The sequence below is a fragment of the Triturus cristatus genome, chromosome 1_2, assembly GCF_964204655.1.
Source record: "Triturus cristatus chromosome 1_2, aTriCri1.1, whole genome shotgun sequence".
NCBI lineage: Eukaryota > Metazoa > Chordata > Amphibia > Caudata > Salamandridae > Triturus > Triturus cristatus.
In genome coordinates, this window is record NC_140580.1 from 880,515,002 (window position 1) to 880,521,728 (window position 6,727).

The following is a 6,727-nucleotide window of genomic DNA, read 5'->3' on the forward strand; positions in this document are numbered from 1 at the left end:
TCAATTGCCCATCTGGCACTCCTTCGGCCCCTTTGCTGAAGGAACTACACTGCCTGCCAGTAAAGAAACGCTCCTGTTTTACGTTCTGTTGCCGTACATATAATGCCCTAAAAGGTAAAGGCCAATTTTATCTGCAAAAATAAATAAAAGCGTACACACCCGAACGTAACCTAAGATCTGGCGATAGAGCCTTACTGTGCATCTCTCGCATCCCCCTGACCCGCAGTGGGGGAAAGGCCTACTCTTACCTCGCTCCCTTTTACTGGAACAAGCTTCCGCTTTACGTTCGCGCCTGCGCAAACTACGGCAAATTCAGAAAGCTATTTAAAGCTCATCTTCTCTGAACCTGTTCCCCTTCCTTCTGTACTTGTTTCCACGATGGACCCAAGATGCCCCCGGGTGATTTGTGCGCTATATCAAATATCGATAATATAACACATAACAGGGGGGCACATGTGGTGCCCCCCCAAACACGGTGCATGGATATTTCAAAACATGCCTTTTTCTGATTGAATTGAAAAAGGCATGTTTTCTACCGCCTTCACAGCGGTTGCATCGTAATAAGGCAGGTAGAGCATTCGACTACATGTTGGGCAGTCTCCATCGTGTTAGGATCCTAATGAGGGCCTGAGTGTGTGAATGAATGAATGAAAGAATGAGTGTGGTGTGCCTGTGGCGGGGATAGCTGGGAGAGTCAAAGTAGACTAGATTGCCTGTAAATGGGAACACAGATGAGCATTTCATAGTAATATGGTGTACAACCCCTTCACTGATCCCCAACTAACCGAATCTGAAGATTGCCATCTGATGCTGTTTATGCCTACTTTAAGCCTGAGAGATTTGTTACTTGCACTTAGGAGTTGTAAATGGATCACCCTATGCTAAAAGTAGGTCTTAGATGCTGTGAATGCAACTGGCATGTTGTGTGACAACCCATGCTACCTCTTTTAAAAATGTATTTATTTTTGTGGCCAAACCCAATTTTATTGTTTTAAGCAAGTGCATTTTTTGATAGACTGTTATTGCAAGTGTTGTAAATCCTCCCTTTATATGCATTGATTATTTTAAAGAGATATAAAGGCTTTGTAAATGCTGTAATGGTGTAAACACACTTAGGATCGATTCGCAAAAGCATTTATGAGTAGGGGAGGTAGGAGTACAGGAATACTGTTTTACGTACCCTTACATGCCATTGTGAACTGACCGCAACATATACAACTCTCCATTAGCAAAAGTGCAAAGATGGCAGAGTCCTCCGTTTGTACTTACTGTATGTAACTCTTTCCTGAATTTTCCCACTTTAGATGTTTTGTGGCTTATTTACAAAGGCATGTAAGTGTACATAAAAGAGTACTATATGAGAACTACTTCACACATTCCAAAATGCCTTTGGGAACAAGTGCTGAAACTGCATATGTAGTGGCTATATGTGGAGTGGTGGGAACAGCTTAGTGAAATGCTCACAGAAGCAAAATATGCTGCTCATTAACTTTCAAATGATGGCTCTTCCTGCTGAAAGTGCATGATGTCCTTGGGGACAACACCACTAGTGTTAAATGACCAGTTGTATGTAGTGCTTAGCACTGATCTGTACATGTTTCTAAGCAGTCCTGTTTTAGGCAGAAAAGAGAACAGAATACGAGTCAGTAATGTGATTTGCCCAGGATCATGCAATGAAGTTAAGTGTAGAAGCCTAATGAGTACTTGGGTTTTCTAGTTCATCAGTTGAGAAGTTTTCAGGCATCTTGTTGGTGAGTGCTGTATAATAACCATAGAAAGTACTAACATACTCATTCATACCTTTGTGAATCGGCAGTGAAACTTCCAACTCCCTATTAGCTAAAGTGCAAAGAGGGCACATGCCTTTCAGTTTGTACTAATTATAAATGAATATTCCCATTTTCAATGTGTTTTGGCCCAGTTCACAAAGGCATTTAAGAATATTTAAAACAATACTACAGGAGCAATGTTTTGCACACTCTAAAGTGCCTTTATGAATGGACCTCGGAATCTGCCTGAGTCATAAACTTATCAAGGCATCCTGCATCTCAGTCCCCATCTCCACCCTCTCACAATCACTCTAGACCATTACTCACCCTTCTATTTCAGGTCTCTGCTGTACATTGAACAGAGAACAGTTCAGCCAATCTGAAAATGTGGCACTTATGACAGCCCGAAGAGTCCCGGGCAGCCACGGATTATTTGGGACACAAGCTGCCTGTGACATAGAGATTTCATTGGCGCCCAAGGGAGCTCCTGGAAACCTAAGTAGATTGTGCAGTTGGCAGTGGTGGCTACCATGTACTGAGGGTGGTGGCGTGAGAGGGGGGAAAGCACAAAACATAAAAAATAAAACAAAACACCTACCTTGAGTGCACAACGTCCTCCTACGCCATCATCTATCTTCCAGGCCGGCTCTGGGACCCAGGAAACTGCACTAACCAATCCTGGCGCTGCTCTCACCAGCACGAGAGAAGCACCAGGATTGGTTGGAGTGGCATCACTCAGCACGCCCAAGAGCACTGGAGGCCTGGACTTTCTCTAAGCCTGCTATCTAAGACAGCTAGGTTAGGGAACTTTAAAATGTGCATGTCTGGCTGGCCCAAGAGACGTGCAATTTAAAGCACACAGCTCCCTGCTGCTGCCACTCGGCCCCACTGGTCCCACCCTGTCCTGACACTCAGTTTAGGACGGGTTGGTTGCTAAAAAAAATGGTAATAAATATATTTTATCACCATTTTATTTTTCAGCTCTGGCCTGTAGGGCGACACTCCTCTGCGCAAACATAGGAGCTGCTCCTGGTAGTTGGGTTGGGACATTCCGAAGCAGCAAGGCGCTATGTGGTGCCTAATCTCCCAGGAGCTTATTGGAGCTTTTCGGAATTTCAGCTGCCTGCACACAAGGGATCTCTCTGGAACTCAAGAGCTCCTGTGAATTTTAACAGCCTCGCAGGTGAGATCTCACTGGGTTTTATATTAGGTCCTGAAAATTCCAACAGCATGTGCATGTGAGATCTCCCTGGAGCTTATAGGAGCTCCTCGGGATTTTAGCAGCTTACACATATGTGATCACCCAGGAGGGTGGAGGATCTCCTGGGAATTTCAATAGTTGCCAAGGTGGGTTCTCCCGGGAGTTTCTAGAAGATTTAGCAGCTTCTGCATCTGACATCTCCTTGGGAAGAAAAGGGTTTCTAGGGAAGTTAAAGGCCTTTTTAGGGCAGGTTTATATTAGAGGTAAGCAAGCCAATGAACACTCAAGCCAAACGGCACCTCTTTACAAACTGCATTTTGTAGTACATTTATTAGCACTACAACATTACTACTAATGTACTACAGAATGCTGTTTACAAACCTGCATTAAGAGGTCGATGCATTCACCTCTCCTATGTTGTATGTATGTGCGGAGATTCCTGCCTAGACTGTTGGGATCTCCACATGTATGCATACATTTAAGTACTAAATGTGGGGGATAGGGGAGTGCCTGGAAAGTGGGGAATACTTACTACTAAAGGGGATAGGTTTTAGGAGGAGTAGGAGAGGAGAGGTTAAGGAAGGACTATGGAGGGGTTTAGGGAGGGATATTACCCCAACCACAAAACAGGAAGCCCATTGCTATTCACAAACTGAACTTCTAGAGCCACTCCAACCAAAAAGGATCCAAAACAGCTATAAATGCACTCCATCTCCACACATGGCCAACCACTGGTACTGCAAATACCCTCTAATAGAAAATAATGAAGACAGGGACTTAAAATAAAAGCCCATAGGCACTAAGGCTAAGTTAAATTAACTTATTTTTTTTACTTATTAAAAAAATTAATAAATACAAATACATAGAAGCATGTTTACTTTGTGAATATTTGCTTGTAAATTAGGCTGCACCCCCTGGTTTTTAAGATACACTTTTACATGGTGAATAGCCAAAAATAGTAAATTTACTACGAAGTGTAAGAGTAAACGTACATGTGTAGATTTACTCACATGTAAGTTTAGCTTTGTGAAAGGCCCCCAGAAGTCTTTACCTGGTTTGGCCATTGACTCCATGCAACTGTCAAACTTTATTGGAGCCGACTGTGAGCATTCCAGTCGCTTGGATCTTTCTCTCATTCCTAATGGGATTTTGTAAACTGTGAACAGTTTCTTTTGCTAATCTGAAATATTCTGTTCATAGAGGGGTGGGCTTCTCATGATGCTGTTTGCTTGTGAAGTCCCGGAGAGGAGAGCAGTCATGGTAATACATGCAGTGCTCTACCCTCCTTGCATTTCTCTACATTTAACCATGCACCATCAATAACAACTCAGATGCATTTTAAATATATTTAGTTTACTACCTAGCCCAACACTCACATTTCAAATCTTGAATCTCTTTTGTGCCCCCTTCACCTCCATCTTTTGAGATTGAGCATTTGCATGGTCATTGCCGGATTAAACCCTGTAGAGGCCCCTAGGCAGTCGAAGTTTCAGGGGGCCCCCTCGCAAATTATCTCCGAATATGTTTTTAATTTTACCAATCAACAATTTTTGATAAACCCATTTTATTACACAAAACTAAACATTAACAATGATTAATGTTGTTAAACAAAAATAATTTTTTAAAAATTTTAATAAACCAACAAAACTTTTAAATTTTCTTTCTAGATCAAATCAATATTATTTTGATCCATTATTGCGGACCGCTAAAAGGGGTGGGGCCCGTAGGCCAGTGCCTGCTTTGCCTATTTGGTAATTCGGCACTGTGCATGGTTGCCGATATTGTTTATAAAAACAGTTCTTATATAGTATTGCTGCATTGATTTATCAAGATTTGTGTTCATGCAGGTCAGCTTTACTGTGCTGACCCACCACTAAGCACAATGCAAACAACAGAAGATAATGTCCAATATCTGAACTGCGGATTCAAATTCCGGCCTCAACACTTGATCAGACAGCGTCACTTCAACATACCTCCTTGTCCCAGACTGCAAAGTTTGGGAGAGCCTAAAAGTGATTCACTTCAAAGTGCGCCATAAAAATAATTACTCACATACAGTTTGATAGACTATGCTGCTGCCCCACATAGGGCACAGTTGTGCATATATGCACAGTGCACATCAGGTATTTTGTCGATTCACTCACGACAACGGCGTCACTGCAGCCTGGCTATGCGTTCTTCTTCAATCCGCATAGTTCAGATGCTCTTCATGGTAATAAACTTCATTCAACGAAGTGAAGTAACTTAACACGCTAAATTGAAACCAGGAATATTAAGGAGGGCCACTGGCATTATGCAACTGTGTGGCTGCAGCGTTTTTCTGTAAGTGTCGATTTCATGATTGTAGATTTGCCTCATTTGCCACATAATCCACCATCTGCTGAATAATCTGCAGATGTTATTAAAAAAATGTTTCTAGCTCAAACTGCTCAAAAGTTACAAAAAGCACAGAGACACATGTTGCTGTGCAGTGGAAGGCCCTTTCCAAAGTTGGACTGGTCACCTCTCTGTTGTTTATTGCTATATCTGAGTGTTAAACTGGAACAAATGAGAGACCACCAATGCCCAGATAGCGTAAACAAATTTAAAAATGACAAAATAATGAGTTAATACTATCATAAAATGTGCAGCATTATGCTGCATAATTTGCCTTTGCTTGCCACGTAGTTTACTCAACCCTGCCGCATAATTTGGCCCTCCCCTGTTGAATAATTCCAGTGGCCCTGCTCATAACTCGATTTGCTCCATTTGCCACATAAACCATCATCTACTGCATAATCTGCAGATCTGAAATAAAAATGGTTTCTAGCTCAAACGGATCAAAAGTTACAAAAACCCAGGATACACATTGCCATGTAGTGGAAGGCCCTTCTCAAAGGCTTATTGCTGTATTTGTGTGTTAAATTGGTGCTAATGGGGTGAAACCTTTGCTCAAACAAAAATAATGTGCAAAAATGACAAAATAATCAAGCAATACTATCCTAAAATATGCAGCATTGCGCCACATAATTTGCCTTTTCTTGTTGCATAATTTAGCCAACCCTGCCGCATAATGTGATTCTCCACTGCCACATAATTCCAAGGGCCCTGATGTTAAGTAAGAACAGCTGTCACTTTTCCATGTCTATTTGATAAATCTTTAAAAGGACTACTCTGCACGTTGTTTCTAAAGGCCATAATTGACCTCCTCCCTGCTCCCCCCGTCCCCCGACCCCTAGTTTTCAGTCCTGTATAAAGCAATGCACGCTGCTAATAAGGTTCAGCAGTCCGGGGTCATTACAACAGCAAGGGGAGGGGTGTCAATACATGCTGACACCCACTACATTCAACTATCACTCGACAAATAACAACGCGTCTTGTTTGATCATTCCACTGACATTATTCCGCTCGTGTTGTACTTACGGGAAGTTTCGGCTCCTGCTTGGGACTCCCAGGGAATGTCGCGACAAACCAAACCCTCCGGCCTTATGACACGTGCTCCTGCTCCCCCTCTATTGCTCTCGCTGTTGCACTCTCAAATAGCCTCTCTCACTTTCGTACTCTGTGCCACTGTATCTACTTCTTCTCTTTTCCCCTCTGCTCCTCCTTTTCTCTCTTTTCTTCCTCCTTGCCTCCTCCCTGTAAATTTGCGTGTCACTTTTGTCTCAGACTCTATCTCAAATTAATACATCTTTCATTTGTACATTCCCTTTAGACTCTGCCTCTTTTCCTCAACCCCTGATGCAGGATGCTTCTCTACTTCCTTTATTTCTCTGCC

General features: G+C 42.5%; 1 protein-coding gene across 1 annotated transcript in view; it reads right to left on the bottom strand.

Moving 5' to 3' along the window:
- LOC146868205 (transmembrane protein 26-like) overlaps positions 1-6,458 on the bottom strand; it is a 118,899-nt gene extending 112,441 nt beyond the window's left edge. Inside the window, exon 1 of the mRNA XM_085615248.1 lies at positions 6,373-6,458. The gene's annotated coding sequence lies outside the window, so the exon portion shown is untranslated. The remainder of the gene's footprint in view (positions 1-6,372) is intronic.
- Positions 6,459-6,727: the final 269 nt, after the last annotated feature.